The sequence below is a fragment of the Eschrichtius robustus genome, chromosome 3, assembly GCF_028021215.1.
Source record: "Eschrichtius robustus isolate mEscRob2 chromosome 3, mEscRob2.pri, whole genome shotgun sequence".
NCBI classification, from domain to species: Eukaryota; Metazoa; Chordata; class Mammalia; order Artiodactyla; family Eschrichtiidae; genus Eschrichtius; species Eschrichtius robustus.
Genome location: NC_090826.1, coordinates 96,165,939 through 96,184,388, shown reverse-complemented (window position 1 = coordinate 96,184,388; position 18,450 = coordinate 96,165,939). Strand labels below are relative to the sequence as shown.

At 42.7% G+C, this 18,450-nt stretch overlaps 1 protein-coding gene across 3 annotated transcripts in view; it reads right to left on the bottom strand.

The window, feature by feature from the left end:
* ELAPOR1 (endosome-lysosome associated apoptosis and autophagy regulator 1) overlaps positions 1-18,450 on the bottom strand; it is a 67,951-nt gene that overhangs the window by 42,519 nt on the left and 6,982 nt on the right. The window lies entirely within an intron of this gene.

Genomic DNA, 18,450 nt, shown 5'->3' with positions numbered 1-18,450 from the left:
CTGAGGTCTAACCTGTCTGTAACTAAGCTGCTTGTCCATTTTGGGCACAGTCTTGGTTGGGGGCTCTTAGGAGACAGGACTGGTACCGTGATAACAGCTGCCGCTAATGAGGGCTTATGACCACCCATGTGCCAGGCTCTGGACTGGGCACTTTACATGCATCTTCCCTTTAGTCCCACAAGCCCCCCTGCTATTATCCCTACTGCCCTGACCAGCTGTAATCCACTCCCCTCCGTCCCACTGATCCTCAAATCCTGAATGACTTTTTTTTTTTCCATAGCACGTATCACCTTCAAACACACTTTATAACTTAGTTATTCATTATATTTATTATCTATTTCTGCCCCTGCCCTCACTCCAGATCAGATGTAAGCTCCAGAAGAACAGGGATCTCTGTTTTTGCTCACTGATGCAGCCAAAGAGCCCAGAAGAGCGCCTGACACACAATAGCTATCAATAAGTATTTGCTAACAAGGTCCTACCGTATAGCACAGGGAACTATATTCAATATCCTGTGATAAACCATAATGGAAAAGAATATGAAAAAGAATATATAGATATGTGTAAATACTCACTTTGCTGTACAGCAGAAACTAAACACAACATTGTAAATCAACATAGTTCAATAAAATATTTAAAAATAAAATAAATGATAAATATAAAACAATAAGTATTTGTTGAGTGACTGAATGGTGAGCAAAAGGCATGACTTGAGAGTAGCTCTGGAGCTGTGCAGACACTCCAGATTACAGCCAAAAGATCTAGACTCTCATCTTGGCCTGACACCCCCAAACTATATGATTATGGGCCCGTTATTAAATCTCCACATACCTCAGTTCCCTCCCCCATAGAACAGGGGTGCTAACACTCTGCTAGGAAGGTTAACAGATTCCTTCCCCCTAAACTGCCTAACATCAAACTATCAAGACAATTAGGAGATTAGGTTCAGGAATGCTCTTTGTAAACTGGTTAAAGAAGAAGAAGCCAGCTACTGCCAGCTACTGGTTAAAGAAGAGAGGGCACGTGGAGGGGTCACCCAGGTCCTTCTCTCCTCTTTCTGGCAATAGGACAGGGAGAAAGGAGCCAGGTGACATTTCTGGCCTAACGGCAAAGATGACAGCAGCAGTTCGATCCTCCTCAGTTCCCCTGATGTTTACCACCTGCGCTGACTCACCCTCTTCCCTGATCCTAGTCTACTCATACATATGAAACTACATCTGTCCTTTTTCCACTTTTTTCCCCCAGCAACTCCCCCAAAGCTAATCTCTCCAAGAGAAAGCCTGGTCGTTGACATTTATGACACTAGGTAACAGCGGGCAGTCCATCAGGTGCAGAGGGCTTTTCATATTGCTTGTAAATATCCCTAGGATTGAAATGGCTTTGTAGCCAGGAAACAAAATGTCCCTTTATAAATTCTAATCCCTTTCTGATAGGTGAGAGTTTGGTACACACATCTGTCTACAAGGCAGGGCTTTATGAGATTGTATTTCAAAGATGTACCTTTCTTGGTTTTTAATGAGATCAAAATGTTCCATTAAATGTTTTCACCTGGGCTTTTAATCACGCCTGAAAGAAACAGGCCATCTAGGTCCTGGCTGATGCAAAACTCTCCAAGGATAGCTTAGTGTTTGGATGTGTTAACTGTTTATGATGGAGAACTTGAACCTGGAGGACAGACTTCTAGCCTAGAGAACCAAGTCGACAGACAAGGCTTCTGTAACTCCAGTGGAACAAATACACATGAGCAGCTGCAACACCACGATCTCCTAGTACACTGTTTTTCAAAATGGGGTTTAAGAGTTGTCAAACGCTTACTCATTAGCAGTCACTCACCATCTTCCCAGCCCCTGGATACCACAAATCTACTTTCTGTCTTTATGGATTTACCTATTCTGGACATTTCATATAAATGGAATCCTACAATATGTGGCCGTTTCCATCTGGCTTCTTCTACTTAGCGTATTGTTTTCAAGGTTCATCATGTTGTAGGATGTATCAGTACTTAATATTATGGCTCATTAATGTTCCATTGTATGGATGTACTACATTTTATTTATCCATTCATCAGTTGATGGACATTTGGGTTGTTTCTATTTGGGGGCTATTATTAATAATGCTATTATGAATATTCACATGCAAGTTTTTGTGTGAACATATGTTTTCAGTCTCTTGGGAATATACTTCGCAGTGGGGTTGCTGGGTCAAAAGGTAACTCTATGCCTAACTTTTTGATGAACTACTGAACTGTCTTCCACAGTGGTTGCACCATTTAATATTCCCCCCAGCAATGTATGAAGGTTTCAATTTCTCCACATGCTTGTCAACACCTGTTATTATCTGTCTTTATGGCCACACCAGTGGTTCACTTTATCTCTCTTTTTTTAAAAATTAATTAATTTATTTATTTATTTATTTTTGGCTGCGTTGGGTCTTCGTTGCTGTGCGCGGGCTTTCCCTAGTTGTGGAGAGCGGGGGCTATTCTTTGTTGTGGTGCACAGGCTTCTCATTGCTGTGGCTTCTCTTGTTGCAGAGCATGGGCTCTAGGCATGTGGGCTTCAGTAGTTGTGGCTTGCAGGCTCTAGAGCGCAGGCTCAGTAGTTGTGGTGCACTGGATTACCTGCTCCGCGGCATGTGGGATCTTCCTGGACCAGGGCTCGAACCCGTGTCCCCTGCACTGGATTCTCAACCACTACGCCACCAGGGAAGCCCCACTTTATCTCTTAAATGGATCCTCCACTACCGCCTGACAGAATCCTCTGTTTCCATCAGGGCCACATGCAGCTGTGGACTCGAGTTCACTTGTCTGAGTTGGCAAGAGCTGACTGTGCTCATCTCTTCCCAACTCCATGCTCAATGACACTGATAGCTTAAAATTGGCTGATGGAAGTATTCACACCATGGAAATCAGCAAACATTAAAAAGTAGGACTTCCCTTCCCCTCCCTAAAGAGCCAGTTGTTAAACATTTATCAGCACATCACTAAGAGCATCCACTTACTCCAAACTCCATAGCTCTCTTTGACTTGCTCTTTTCTTCAGCTTGTAAATCCACCCTTCTCCCTACACATCCTCTAGTTCAATTAAAATCCTAGTCTTTCTTTTCTAAGCTTCAGTTCAACTCTCTTATATGTAGAGTTTCAATTGCCTTCATGGACTGATGACTCCAAGTTTCTATCTGGAGCTCAGCCCTTACTCTCTTTTTTTTTTTTTTTTAATTTATTTATTTATTTATTTATGGCTGTGTTGGGTCTTCGTTTCTGTGTGAGGGCTTTCTCTAGTTGTGGCAAGTGGGGGCCACTCCTCATCGCGGTGCACGGGCCTCTCACTATCGCGACCTCTCTTGTTGCGGAGCACAGGCTCCAGATGCTTAGGCTCAGTAATTGTGGCTCATGGGCCCAGTTGCTCCGCGGCATGTGGGATCTTCCCAGACCAGGGCTCGAACCCATGTCCCCTGCATTGGCAGGCAGATTCTCAACCACTGTGCCACCAGGGAAGCCCACAGCCCTTACTCTTGAGCTCCCAGTCCTTATCTGCAACTGCCTGTGGGGGATTCCTCAAGCACATCAGATCCAACATTTAAAATAGTTCTCAACTGCTCTCTGCACTGCTGTTCTGTATCTAAATGAATGGTGCCATCAGCCACTTTGTGATGGCAATACTGGTCTTCAGGGGTTTTTGAAATTAATTTTTATTGTAGTATAGTTGATTTACAATGTTGTGTTAGTTTCTGCTGTACAGCAAAGTGAATCAGTTTTATATATATATATATATATATATATATATATATATATATATAATATATATCTCCACTCTTTTTAAGGTTCATTTCCCATATAGGTCATTGCAGAGTATTGAGCAGAGTTCCCTGTGCTATACAGTAGGTTCTTATTCATTATCTATTTTATGTATAGCAGTATGTATATGTCAATCCCAATCTCCCTATTTATCCCTCCCCCACTTTCCTCCTTGGTAACCGTAAGTTTGTTTTCTACATCTGTGACTCTATTTCTGTTTTGTAAATAAGTTCATTTGTACCTTTTTTTAGATTCCACATATAAGCGATATCATATGATATTTGTCTTTCTCTGTCTGACTTACTTCACTCAGTATGACAATCTCTAGGTCCATCCATGTCACTGCAAATGGCATTATTTCATTTTTTTTATGGCTGAGTAATATTCCATTGTATATATGTACCACATCTTCTTTATCCATTCATCTGTTGATGGACATTTAGGTTGCTTCCGTGTCCTGGCTATTGTAAATAAAGCTGCAATGAACATTGTGGTACATGACTCTTTTTGAATTATGGTTTTCTCAGGGTATATGCCCAGTAGTGGGATTGCTGGGTCGTATGGTAGTTCTATTTTTAGTTTTTTAAGGAACCTCCATACTGTTCTCCATAGTGGCTGTATCAAGTTACATTCCCACCAACAGTGCAAGAGGGTTCCCTTTTCTCCACACCCTCTTCAGCATTTATTGTTTGTAGATTTTTTGATGATGGTCATTCTGACCAGTGTGAGGTGATATCTCATTATAGTTTTGACACTGCTACATTTAGCACCTCTTCAAGCCAGGAACCATGTCTTTGACACCTTTCTCTCTTAGGCCCTGTGTATAATCACTGAGACCCTATCTATTTTCCGCCTCCAAAATATCTCTTGCATCAGTCTCCCACCCGCACTGCTAATGAAGTCAAAACAGTGATTTCTTGCCTAGAGGAGCCTTCTCATTGTTCTCTCAGGCTTTGCTCCCTCCTCTCCTCCAAGACACTCTACAGGCTACAGCCAGAGTGACCCATCTGAAATCCAAATCAGATTGAGTCACTGCCCCACTGTTGCCCTCAGGGTTGGCACCAGACTCCTCACAAGGTCTACAAGTGCTTTCAGAGACTTCCCTGGCGGTCCAGTGTTTAAGACTCTGCGCTTCCAATGCAAGGGGCGTGGGTTCAATCCCTGGTCGAGGAACTAAGATCTCACATGCCATGCGGTACGGCCAAAAATATATAAATAAATAAATAAATAAATAAAAATAAATACAAGTGCCTTCGCTCCCTGGCCCCTGCTTACTTCTCCAGCCATCTGTCAGTTTATTCCTGCTCTATGCCCAAAGCCATAACACTTTGAGATGGTGCCTTTTTACCTCAAAGTAATTCAACTAAAAATATTCACTAAGAATATGGTGAGGGGATACAGATATGATCAAGGCCGTCCTGGTATTTACAGGGACCACTGTGTACAGCTGAATAGGTTGTACACTGCACAATCTCAGGGAGTGCTATTCACATAATAGTCTACTAAGGTACTAGTGCATAAAATACATACAACAAAGTAAGAATACTCTAAATATATACAGAATCATAATATCAGGGAGAAAGTGACAGTTGAGAAATAACATGCTTTAAGCATCTAAAAAAGAAGTGATTTCTTTAATGCTTCCTAGCTATCTTTTTACCTCCAATCCATGTCTATAATCTCCTGGTTTATAATATCTGACATTTGGTCCCATTCTGAATAATTAAAATTAATTTAAAGGAACCCTGCATGATACCTTGCTTTTGTGACCAGCATGTTGTTCCATGAGCATTCTCATGCCCCTGATTTTATTCTCCTAGAGAGAGAAGCCTATGGTCAGTGATGCCATCGTGTCTTCTGTGTGCCACCAGTGCTACAGGGTGCCCCAGGAGTGCAAACTAACTTCAGTAGTAAGTCTGAAGGCAGCAGGGATCACTTCCTGGCAGGAGAACTAGGTGGTGGGGGACAGGGGTGGGAGGGACATTTACTTTTTATTCTGTACCCCTTTAAACTTTTTGAACTGATTACCATGTGGGTGAATTACCTGCTAAAAAATTTAATCAAGTTTTTTTTTTTTTTCTTAAGCAATGCCTCCCTTAGAGGAAAGTGGGGTTTTTTTGTTTGTTTTGTTTTGTTTTGTCAGGATTCTTAGAGCTGGGGTGTAGGGAGGACTTGGCAGCGGAGGCTGAAGCCATATTTTACCACCTGGGCTGGAGCTGACATTGTCCTTGTGTTTCTCTGACCCATGGGAAAATGTTCTTTAGAGGAAAAATTAGGAAATCAGGAAGTCTCAGCCTGCTGGTGGAGGGAGGGTGACAGAAACAGTTTCTTTTATTATGTTTGACGTCTTATCTGTGTCTCACCCAGGGATCTTATCAGCTATGGGCACTGATGAGTGTGATGTGTGAATGCAAGAACCAGAGAGGCTGAGTAGACACCTGGGCAGGTGCCTCTTGTCCTGTAAAATGAAAACTGTGCTGGTGACCGGTGTAGCTGTGGATGTACTGTTTGCAAAAGTTGTGAATAAAAGTCCCAGGCTCTTCTCTGAGACAGTCTCACCCTAGGTCATTGCCATGTGTCACCAACAGAGAGATTCTGAGCCAGCCTCCTGCCATCACTGGGGAGACTGGAGATGGGTGAGGGGAGAATCAGCTCTAGAACATCTGGCCTCCTCTGGTCAACCTGATCCTAAAAGCAAACAAAATGTTGGCTCTTGCTTAAGCAGACTTGGCTGCAGCCCGGGGTCAAGATCTGGGGGCAGGAGTAGCTGAAAATGTGCTCGGGCAGGTGGTTTTAGAAATGACTCCCAGCAGCTGACCAAGTTTCTGCACCAGCAGACTCCAGTCCCTGCCCCATAAAGCTGGAATCTAGTCATCCTGGGCCTCAGTTAACTTAATCTTCATTCTAGAAATAGCTAAGAAATCAGAAAAGTCTGTACACATGTGAAGGAGAGAATGCAGATCTTTGTCGTGTGCCCTTTATACGTTTTGAATTGCTTACCATGTGGCAATATTACCTGTTCAAAAAAATAAATTTAAAAATAAAATATTTTTTAAATGTATCACCCTGCCTTTGTCACTTACTTCTTCAGAGTGGCCTGGGTTTACAACTGATCTCCAAATAAAAGAGTCAGAAGAGAGCATTGCACTGTCTCTTCCGACCCCATAGAATGCCCTGCCTAACCCTATTCACCCCTCCAGTCCCACATGAAGCACCCTTTCCCAGGCCTTCAAGAAACAGTCTCGATCCTTCTAGAAGGTGAGACCTCCGTCCTTCACACCACTCATGGCGTAACGATCATCAACTGCCTTGCTCTGTTGTTACTTCTCAGTTCATCTGGTCCCAATTAGATGGTAAATTCTCTGACTCATATTTCTGTGTCACAACCCCTAAATGAATAACTGTGCTTTGCCTGCAACAGACACTCCCCAGGCATTTTGGAAAATGTCATATTGTTGTAGATTGAAGTGAGGTCTACTAATCTAAACTCCAACCTGGTGCAGACATCCCTGAGTGACCTGATGGATGGTTAGAGAGGTTGGTTAACTGAGAGATTCAAAAGATCTAGAGGCAAAGGAGTGTACTCTTCAGATTATTTAGCAGTAATTATACCTACACTAAAATCTTTTTTTATTTTTTTAATTTAATTTAAAATCTTTTAATTATCAGCATGTTTATATAAAAATTCAAATGACAGAGAGATGTATGGATAAAAAGTAAATGTCCTCCTTCACCTCTCCTCACTGCACCCATGAATGATGCCATATTATCCATCACAGGACCTGCATCAATCTGCTAGGGCTGCTGTAACAACGTACCACAAACTGGGTGGCTGAAACAACAGAAATCCACTCTTTCACAGTTCTGGAGGCTAGAACTCTGAAATCAAGGTGTCAGCAGTGTTGATTCCTTCCAAAGCTGTGAGGGAGAATCTGTTCCATGCCTCTCCAGCTAGCAATTCTTGGCGTTCCTAAGTTTGTAGCAGCATAACTCCAGTCTTCACATGGCATTTTCCCTGTGTATGTCTGAGTCCAAAATTCCCCTTTTTATAAGGACACCAGTCATATTGGATTGGGGCCCACCCTAATGACCTCATCTGAACTTGACTACATCTGCAAAGACCCTATATCCAAATAAGTCACATTCTGAGGTGGTAGAGTACACAGGGGGTGCTCTAAGGTACACATGAATTTTTGGAGGGCACGATTCAACCCATAACAGTGCCCATACCTCAAATTTTCCATCTAGACAAGGAGAGATTCATAGCTCTATGTTCCATGCTGTGAAATTTGAGAAATTTCTCTTCTTGGACAAAAAAAAAAAAAAAAAAAGTAAAAGAAGAATTATGTTGCCTCCTTCGAGGGAAATAAAATTAATGCTTATTATGCATCTTTCGTGGTCCTCAAACTTTGCAAGTTTCATCTCTTTAGTCTTCACAACCACCCAAAATTCCTTGACATCAAAGACTGCCCCATCCATTGTCATATCCCCACTGTGTAGCTTAGAACCTGGTGCTGCAACAGTTATAAAACAAATTTTTTTTGAGTCAATGAACTCTGTGGGGTAGATGTTATTTCCTCCATTTTAAGGATGAAGAACTCAGTGCAGAGATGCTCAGACACATGTCCCAAAGTCACACAGCTGGTAAGGAAGCTGCAGGTTTGGGACTCAAGCCCAAGCCCGCCTTTCTTCAAAGTTCATGTCATTTCCATTAAACTTAAGCCAATGGTTCTCGAAGTATGTTCGCAGGACCAGCAGCCCCAGCAGTGCCTGGGAACTTGTTAGAAATGCAAAAGGATTCCTCTGGTGGCGCAGTGGTTAAGAATCCGCCTGCCAATGCAGGGGACACGGGTTCGAGCCCTGGTCCAGGAAGATCCCACATGCCACAGAGTAACTAAGCCCATGTGCCACAACTACTGAGCCCACGTGCCACAACTACTGAAGCGTGCGCGCCTAGAGCCTGTGCTCTGCAACAAGAGAAGCCACCACAATGAGAAGCCCGCGCGCCGCAATGAAGAGTAGTCCCTGCTCACTGCAACTAGAGAAAGCCCATGCGCAGCAACGAAGACCCAACACAGCCAAAAATTTTAAAAATGAAATAAAATAAATATATATAAAAATAAATAAATAAAAAGTTGCAAGTTACCCATGCTGTATGAAAAAAAAGTTAAAAAAAAAAAAAGAAATACAAATTCTTAGGCCTCTCCACCGATCCACTGAATCAGAACCTCTTGGATGGGGCCAGCATTCTGGGTTTTAGCAAGCCCTCCAGGTGACCCCCTGCAGTTTGGCAGCCCCTGTGTTAAACCAGGAAGCGACTGGGAGAAGTTGAGAGTGGGTGTGACCTTAGAGACTGGCTTGGTCTTTTTTTTTTGAGTTGCCTATGCAGTTACAGGATTTCCAGAAACCTTACTTTCTATTCCAACCATTGTTATTTTTTGATGCTGAAAAATTACATTACCCCACTATTTTCAGAAAGGAGGGAGGAAAGAGAGAGAAGAGTGCCCAGAGGTAAGTATTCAAATCTGAACTCTTTCTTCCAGTTTCTTTCCTCTGCTGCAAATGATGAGACACCCTGGGAGAAGCTCAGATGAAAACACCATGAGAACTCTCAAGTTCAGCTTCAGTTTCACCCAGAAAAGAACACTGACAGTCCTCTCGAGGATAAAGTTGGCAAGATGCTTTGAAAGCTGCCAAAGGGCTTCCAAGGTGAATGAAGTAATTGAAGGTGGAATCAACTCAGTTCTGCAGAATTTCATCCACACAATCATGAAAGAAGAGACCAGAGCAGCAGGTGCAGCAGCTGGCTGAGCAAATATCCATTTCTTATCTGTAAGCCAACAGGGGACGGTCATAAATTTTAAGCCAGCTGTTCACTGGATGGAGCGTTGGGTCTCAGGAACCTTCTGCAAGAATGACCTGTTTCTTAAAGAATGGCACTTTTCTTCCCGAGGATCTTGATGGCAGAAGAGGGTGGCAGCTAGATGGCAGTTGGAGGGGAGAGGCCTGGAGCCCTGTGAGGTGAAGGCTTGTGTAAGGCCCAAACCAGGGTTCTGCCACTGAGCTCAGCCTGGAGAAGTTTAGGAGGCTTTGCAGCTAAATCAAGAGGAGGGAACTGTGTCGCTGACTCACCAGCAATGTTCTCCTTTGGGAAACTGTAATATTGTCCATTGTCAAAAGGGGAGGTGGGGCTGGGGGAAGGGGAGCTGGAAGAAAGAACAGGATCTAAAGCAGAATGCTCAACTTCAAGCCATTTGCCTAAGTTCACTTTCTTGGATGTCTTCTACAAGATAGAAGAATGAAATGCTCCTTTACGCGCTACGAAGATTGGTCTCAGCATTCCTCTGGCCCCTTCCACGTCCTCCACCCACAGCCAGGCACCTGACAGTGCCAGAGGCTCTGGCAACCACCGCACACAGTCATTTCCAAAGGCTCCCCTGGGGCAGCCTGGGGCACCCTGGGGCACCATCACTGGCAATAGGGTCCACATCACCACCTCTTGCTTTGCCAAAGCAGAAATGGCCTGAGTCCAAGAGTGAAATTTGGTGGAAGAAATTAAGGCAGGATGCCATTCTCTCTAATTTTCAGGAAGACCTCAGATGATCCTCCTGTTTTTTTAGCAGTCACAGGAGGAAACAGGACAAATCTTCCCACTTCTTTATTTTTATACCTACTGATAAACTGTCTCATTTTTTTCTCCCACTCTGAGCTGTGCCAACTTCTATAATGGTTAATGGATAGTAATTAAACATCAAGTTCCTGGCTATTTCAATTTGAGACCAAAGGAAATTGGTTTAAAAACTAAAAGATTCTTGGGACTTCCCTGGTGGCACAGAGGTTAAGAATCCACCTGCCAATGCAGGGGACAAGGGCTTGATCCCTGGTCCGGGAAGACCCCACATGCCGCGGGGCCAGTAAGCCCGTGGGTCACTAAGCCCGTGCACCGCAACTACTGAGGCTGTCCGCCGCAACTACTGAGGCTGTCCTCCACAACTACTGAGCCCACGAGTTGCAACTACTGAAGCCTATGCGCCTAGAGCCTGAGCTCCTCAACAAGAGAAGCCACTGCAGTGAGAAGCCCAGGCACCTCAACGTTCGCCACTAGAGAAAGCCCATGCACAGCAAAGAAGACAAAATAATAAATAAATATTTTTTAAAATTATTTAAAAAAATAGATAAATAAAAACTAACATCCTCATTCTCTCTCTCTCTCTCTCTCTCTCTCTCTCTATATATATATATATATATATATATGATTTATATTTCAGATATAAATACAGCCATATATATATATATATATGTAACTATAAGTTCTCTATAAACAATGCCTGGCACATAGTAGGTCTGTGATAAAATTGGTTGAAAGGCAATGAATTGAATGAATGAGTTTATACGTACATACACACTGGCTTCTCTGGTTCAGTTTTTTTCAGTTTTCCAAAGCACGTATCTAAGCATATCACCACGCTGCTCAAAAAACTTCTCCAGTGTGTTCAGGATCGAGTTCAATCTTTCTCCTTAACACAGTCTATTCTATAAGAGCCTCCAAGACTGGCCTCAATCCACCTTCCCATACCCTTTCCTCTCCCCTCCACTAAAGCCACCCTGGACAACCTGAAAATCCCCCATACAAGCCCTGCATATTCCCATCTCCTGGCCTCAAATGTCTTTTCCTGGTGACCTGCCCAAGATCTACTCTATACTGGGGTGAGGACTAAGCTTTGAGACAGGCCCTCAGATGCCACCAGTATACCCCCAAAGCCTTCTCTGATTTCTTCAATTTCCCTCTTATAGTGCAAACCCAAAGCCCTTTGTTTATATACAGTTTTATCTCTTATATAAGTGCATTCTACTTATGGACATAATCCCTAATCCCTCTCCCCCACTAAACTGTAAACTCCTTGAGGGCAAGCACTGGGCCAATTCATTCCACATTCGCAGCTGCAAGCACAGTGCCTGACACATTTGGAGTGCTCAAAATAATTACTGTATTAATAAGTAACAATAATAACATGGAGATTTAGGAACATCAAATTCAGGAAAACTAGTCCAACAGCTAATGGAATGGATGATTTCATGATACACTGTGATGTGATGGTTTTAAAATATGTCCACATATTCTCTGATGTTTCTCCCTTCAAGAGGAAGATAGAGCTTAATTCTCCTCCCCCTGAGTGTAGGCTGGACTCAGTGACTTGCTTCTAATGAACAGAATATGGCAAAAGTGATGGTGTGTGACTTTTGATAGTAAGTTATAAATGGTGTTGTGGCTTCTTCCTTGCTCCCTCTGATTCCCCGCTCTGGAGGAAGCTGGCTGCCTTGTCATAAGGACACTCAAGCAGCCCTCTGGAGGGACCCATATGCGAGGAGCAGACTCCTGACAATAGCCACATGAGTGACCCATCTTGGAAGCTGATCCTCAAGTTCTAAACAAGCTCTTGGGTGACTGCAACCCTGGCCGACATCCTTTTTTTTTTCTTTTTTAATTTTTGGCTGCGTTGGGTCTTTGTTGCTGCGCGCCGGCTTTCTCTAGTTGCAGCGAGTGGGGGCTACTCTTCGTTGTGGTGCGCGGGCTTCTCATTGCGGTGGCTTCTCTTGTTGCAGAGCACGGGCTCTAGGTGCATGGGCTTTAGTAGTTGTGGCTCGCGGGCTCTAGAGCGCAGGCTCAGTAGTTGTGGCACACAGGCTTAGTTGCTCCGCGGCATGTGAGATCTTCCCGGACCAGGGATCGAAACTGTGTCCCCTGCATTGACAGGCGGATTCTTAACCACTGCACCACCAGGGAAGTCCCCTGGCCAACATCTTGCCAGTAAACTCATGAGAGACTCTGAGCCAGAATCACCCGGCTAAGCTGCTCCTAAATTCCTGACCCACAGAAACCGTGAGAAAAAATTTTTGTTGTTTTAAACCACTAAATTTTAGGGTAATTTATTATAAGGCTATTGCCTAATAGATAATAGATAACAATCCATTCCAAAAAAAAAGATATAGTTTTTAATTCTTGTTGGACCAAAGGAGATTCCTGATTTTACAAGGTTAATAACTCTATGTTAAAATACTGATATGCTCTTCTCTTCACCGGATACACCCTATTACATCTTCAGTTCTTACTTAATTTTACCACCTCTTTAAAGCCCTGCTTGACTCTCTCACTTCTTTTGCAAAGTTCTCCTTAACCACTCCAGCCCACACTGAAATAATTTTTCTGTTTATACTTTGGCACTTGATAACTATAATTGCTCCCACCTATGGAGTCCTTACTATGTGCCAGTGTACCAGGCTGAATAGTGTCCCTCCAAAATTTGTGTCTACCCGAAGCCTCAGAATGTATAATCTTATTTGGGAATAGGGTCTTTGTAGATGTAATCAGCTAAGATGAGGTCGTATTGGATTAGGGTGGGCCCTAAATTCAACGACTGGTGTCCTTATAAGAAAGCCATGTGAAGACACAGAGAGACACACAGGGAGAAAGCCATGTGACAATGCAGGCAGAGTTTGGAGAGATGCAGCTGCAAAGGCAAGGCACGCCAAGGATTGCTGGCAACCACCAGAAGCTGGAAAGAGGCAAGGCAAGATTCTTCCCTAGAGCTATCAGAGACAGCATGGCACTGCTGACTCTCTGATTTCAGACTTCTAGCCTCCAGAACTGTGAGAGAATAAATTTCTGCCGCTTTAAAACACCCAGCATGTGGTACTTTGTTACTGCAGCCCTAGCAAACTAACGCAACTAGTTAATGTTCACATCTTCTTTCTCATTCCTCATTTTCACAACAATCTTTCAAATTAAATATGATTAGCTCCTTTGGTAAATGAGTCCCACAGCCAGGAAAACTTCACCTGGGCTATGAACATGTGCTCTGCCCACTGCTCCTTCCTATCTGGCCTCACTCCATCATGCACTTGATCTCTATTTGTAACTGCTTGTCCTTTTAAAGGCTGTATGTGCATAAGTGTTAGTTTCTTGTATATAATTCTTCTGTGTCTCTTTCAGTCCATTAGGTTCAATAAAACTTGATGAATGAAATATTTTAAATTTCAGTGGATTAAAAAATTTAAATAAAAGAGAAAAGAATAAGTATTTGGTGCAGAAAACATAACAGTAGCCCACAAGCTAGAGGAAATCTGTCACTAATGTTTTCAGACTGTGAGTACTGTGATGATACCTGCTTTCTGGGACCAGGTATCAGTATGGACAGTATTGTGAATATTCCTAAGAGAGACAAAAACCAGAAAGGGTATAGGGTGGAGGAAGTAAATGTCAGAAATCATGACATTTCTAATAGGTAACCAGTTATACTGCTTAACAATTACAAATTTTAAAAAAGAATACTTTTTGCCCCAATGATATGGCTTAACTCTAGAAATAGTGAGCTTCTCATTACCCAGGGTAAAAAGTTTTTGTTTTTGTTTTTGTTTTGGCCTCGCTGCATGGCTTGCGGGATTTTAGTTCCCAGACCAGGGATTGAACCCCAGCCATAGCAGTGAAAGCGCCGAATCCTAACCACTGGACATCCAGGGAACTCCCAAAAGTATTCCTTTTTAAACATTTGTAATTGCTAGGCAACCTAACCCACCTGAGGACAGGCACCCGCTCCGCTATGTTAGGGAGCTGGTGAAGATGCTTTAGGTGTGAATGATCACTGAGATCCACCCTAACACCAGCACTTTACAAGGTCACAATTTTATATCTAAATGACACAGATTGCACCAACCTGTTGATCTCCTTGCATCCTCTGAGGATCTCCTTGGTCCTCAGTTTCTGCAAGTATCAAATTAAGATTTATACCTGAAACTAGCACAATACTGTAAATCAACTATAATTCAATTTTAAAAAGAGTTTAATAAATTTGGGATGATAGCAATCTAAGGTTTTTAAAAACCTTAGATTTTCAGTTTTCTGAAAATTAAAAGGATGTCTCCTCTTGCAGAGAAGCTCCTGAGACTCTATCTGCATCCTCCCAGTGGTATCACCTTTATCTGCTCATACTCATTCACGTCCCTGCCCTTCAGCTACTCATCATCTAACATAAGAACGTATAAGCAATTCCTGCATCAAAGAAGACAACCAAGTGCACTGGCCACTATCACACATTCCTCAGAAATCATACATGATCTGTCCCTACATGGGAAGAATAAGCTGGTGAATACAAGAATCAGGGGGTAGCCTTTTAGACAGTCCAGGACTAAAAGTCTGTATGTTCTTTTTAAAATCTGACTTTTCCCCCCCACCGTAGTTCTTTGTTTTCTTCTCATGTCCTGCTAACCTGTTATTTATTTTATATTTGGGCACAGCTCCTTCTTTTCTTTTACAGATGATTTACACAGCTGAATTTATATTTGTAAATGGAGGCTCTGGCCCTAATCTCTTAAAATTTCTTTACAAGGAAAATAAGTTGATCCATTAACTCAACATGTATGGAGCATGTAGTCTGTGTGTAGCACAGTGCTTGACATGCTGACTTTTCTCAAGTGCTATCCTGAGCCAGAGCCATCCTTAAAATTCTTGTAAGCATGGTTTCTTGTAAGGAAAAGTCAGATGAACAGATATAACTGATGCTCCCTTTATCTTTTCTCTTAGTGGCTTACTAGCCACCCTTCTATTGTCATATGTTTCGAGTTGGAGACTGAAGTAATCGATTTCAAGCAGAAAGTTAGCCAATTTCAGTTTCCTTTCTAATTCAGAAACAGCTTTCCTTTCTTGTTTGGCATGGGGTGAGAAGAAGGATGCTTCAATTAGCATGCAGCCTTATTAAAGTCCATATATTTTTTTGCCTTTTATTTTCTATCATCAGTAAGAATCAGACTTGGACAATCACATTCTAGGCCTATGAAACTCAATTTATTTATTTTGTCACGCTGCATAGCTCTATGGGTCTTTTTTTACATGCCTTTCGTGGTACATGACAAATCAAAGCAGAAAAATAGGTGATAACCTCATATTAGGCTTCTCAGACTTCAAGGAATTTGAAAAGTGGAGAGCCTAGGAAGTACGATAAATATATTTTCTTTCAGCAGCTGTCAAGCGCTAACTATAATTATCTGTTCTGTGCTTTACCTGCTATGACACAGAAGGAAAGCTTAAGAAGAAATGTGACAAATGGCCCAATTTTTATCACTTACCAGAGGGACAATACAGACTGAGGAAAAGCTATGAGTCTGACCAACTTCTTTTCAGAAAATTTGGCAGAATTAACATCAGGCCCGGCTGCCCTGCCTGGGACCAGCTGGCAGCTTGGTAAGGCTGACAGGCTCTCCGGCAGGGCCCTCCAGGTCTCTGTGATTCCCAGGTGAGAATAAATTCTGGCTGCCACCCTCACAGCCAAAGCCTCCCTCCTCCTCCATTGACTGCAGATGGAGAAGACTAATGCTCTTTGAAAATCCATGCTGCTTGGGATGTCCCTGGTGGTCCAGTGGTTAAGACTCTGCCCTCCCAATATAGGGGGCCCGGATTCGATCCCTGGTCAGGGAACTAGATCCCACACGCCGCAACTAAAAGATCCCGCACGCGGCAACTAAAGATCCCGTGTGCAGCAATGCAGATCTCACTTGCCATAACTAAGGCCCGGCACAGGCAAATAAATAAATAAATATTAAAAAAAAAAAAAGAAAAGAAAATCCATGCTGCCAACTTGACACACATCAATCAAAATGTTAAACACTTAGACTCTTTGACCCACTATTTCTATTTTTAAAAATTTGTCTGCAAATAGACTCAAACAAGTATGCATCAGTATGTACTCCTGTAGGAGGATGTTCACTGCAGCAATGTTACCATATAAGTGGCTGGAATCAACCTATTCATCAAGTTTCTGTTTCAATAAATCACGGTACACACATATAATGAATCACAGTAGACCTATAGTGATGAAAACAATAAAATACAGAATAGGACAAATATTTTGATCTGATTTGTACAGGAAGGGCAAAAGAATACACAGATGTGCTTGTATAGGCAAAAAACATTTCAAGAAGAATATATTTAAGCAAGTGTTGACAGAGGTTAGCCTTTGGGGATTTGCAGGCGGGAGGGAAAATTTGTACTTTTCAGCTTATACCTTCTGCACAGTTTGGATTGTTAACATGGACAGGCAGGAAATATGGTGGTTAAGAGCTCAGCTGCCTGAGTTCCTGCTCTTTTACCAGCCAAGTAACCTTGGGCAGGCTAATCTCTCTTTGCCTTAGTTTCGTCATCTATAAAATGGGGATTCATTCAGGGCAATTTTTGAGTATCTACTATATGGCAGGCAATGGAAATGTAGAAATGAATAAAACATACAAGAATACCTGCCCTCTGCAGTGGTTAAGAATCCGTCTGCCAATGCAGGGGACAAGGGTTCGATCCCTGGTCCGGGAAGATCCCTGGTCTGGGAAGATCCCACATGCCGTGGAGCAACTAAGCCCGTGCGCCAGAACTACTGAGCCTGTGCTCTAGAGCCCGTGAGCCACAGCTACTGAGCCCACGTGCCACAACTACTGAAGCCTGTGCACCTAGAGCCCGTGCTCCGCAACAAAGAGAAGCCACCGCAATGAGAAGCCCGAGCACCGCAACGAAGAGTAGGCCCCGCTCGCCGCAACTAAAGCAGCAACGAAGACCCAACGCAGCCAAACATAAATAAATAAATAAATAAATTTATAAAAAAGAAAAAAAGAATAGTACCAAAAAAAAGAATACCTGTCCTCGTAGACTTCACATTCTTGTCAAAAGAGATAGACAATTAAAATATACACATATATGTATGTATATGCACACATATGTACATATGTGAAATATCTGTCAGATAGTAAAGAGTGCTATGGAGAAAAATAAAACAGGAAAGAGGAGAGGTAATGGTGTGGGGTGGGATATTAATAGGACCTACCTCATAGAGTAACTGTAGGAACTGAGTTAATGCATGTTGGTCACTTAGAACACTCAATAAATATGAATTATTATTATTGCTATGAGCATATATTACTTTAGCATGTAAAAGTAAAAGATAATTTTTAAACAAACCCATGCCCCCAGGAACCTTTGACTAAAATCTCACCTCTTTCTTTAGTAGTTTCTGAAACTTCAAAATGGGGATATACTTTTTCGTTTATGAGTATAAAATCATGTGGTCCAGCCACATTGGCCTTCTCCCCATCCCCTAAAGCACCAGACTCTTTCCTGTCTGCAAGCTTGTCTGCACATTTTCACCCACCAAACTCCTCCACTTCCTCAGCTCGCCGCTTAAACTCACTCCTCAGAGAGTCCTGCTCCAACCTCCCTGATCTAAATCAGATCTCCTCTCATAATCTCTCAGCCTATCTTTCCCTTTTCTCTCATAGCACTTAACCAAATGCATAGGTCAGCTGGGGTGGTTATTTATGAATATCTACTTTGCTTTTCAAGCCAAAAAAACTCCTTCCCAGTGACCACCTAGGTGGGGAAATGTGAAAGAGAGGAGAGGGGAAGCCAGGCATAGCGTGGGTGGGCAGAGTTCTCACTCCAGTTTAGGTGGAGAGGGAAGCAGCTGAGAAGGGATTCAGAATAAGAATGATCTGTAGGGATTTTTATATTGTTTGCTATAGAATGAGCAAGCATTTTACTTCTCAGTCACAGTAAGAGCATCCCAAAACACTCTGAGGTCACTTAGGAGCTATAGATGGGATCCTTCTTGAAACACACAGGGTCC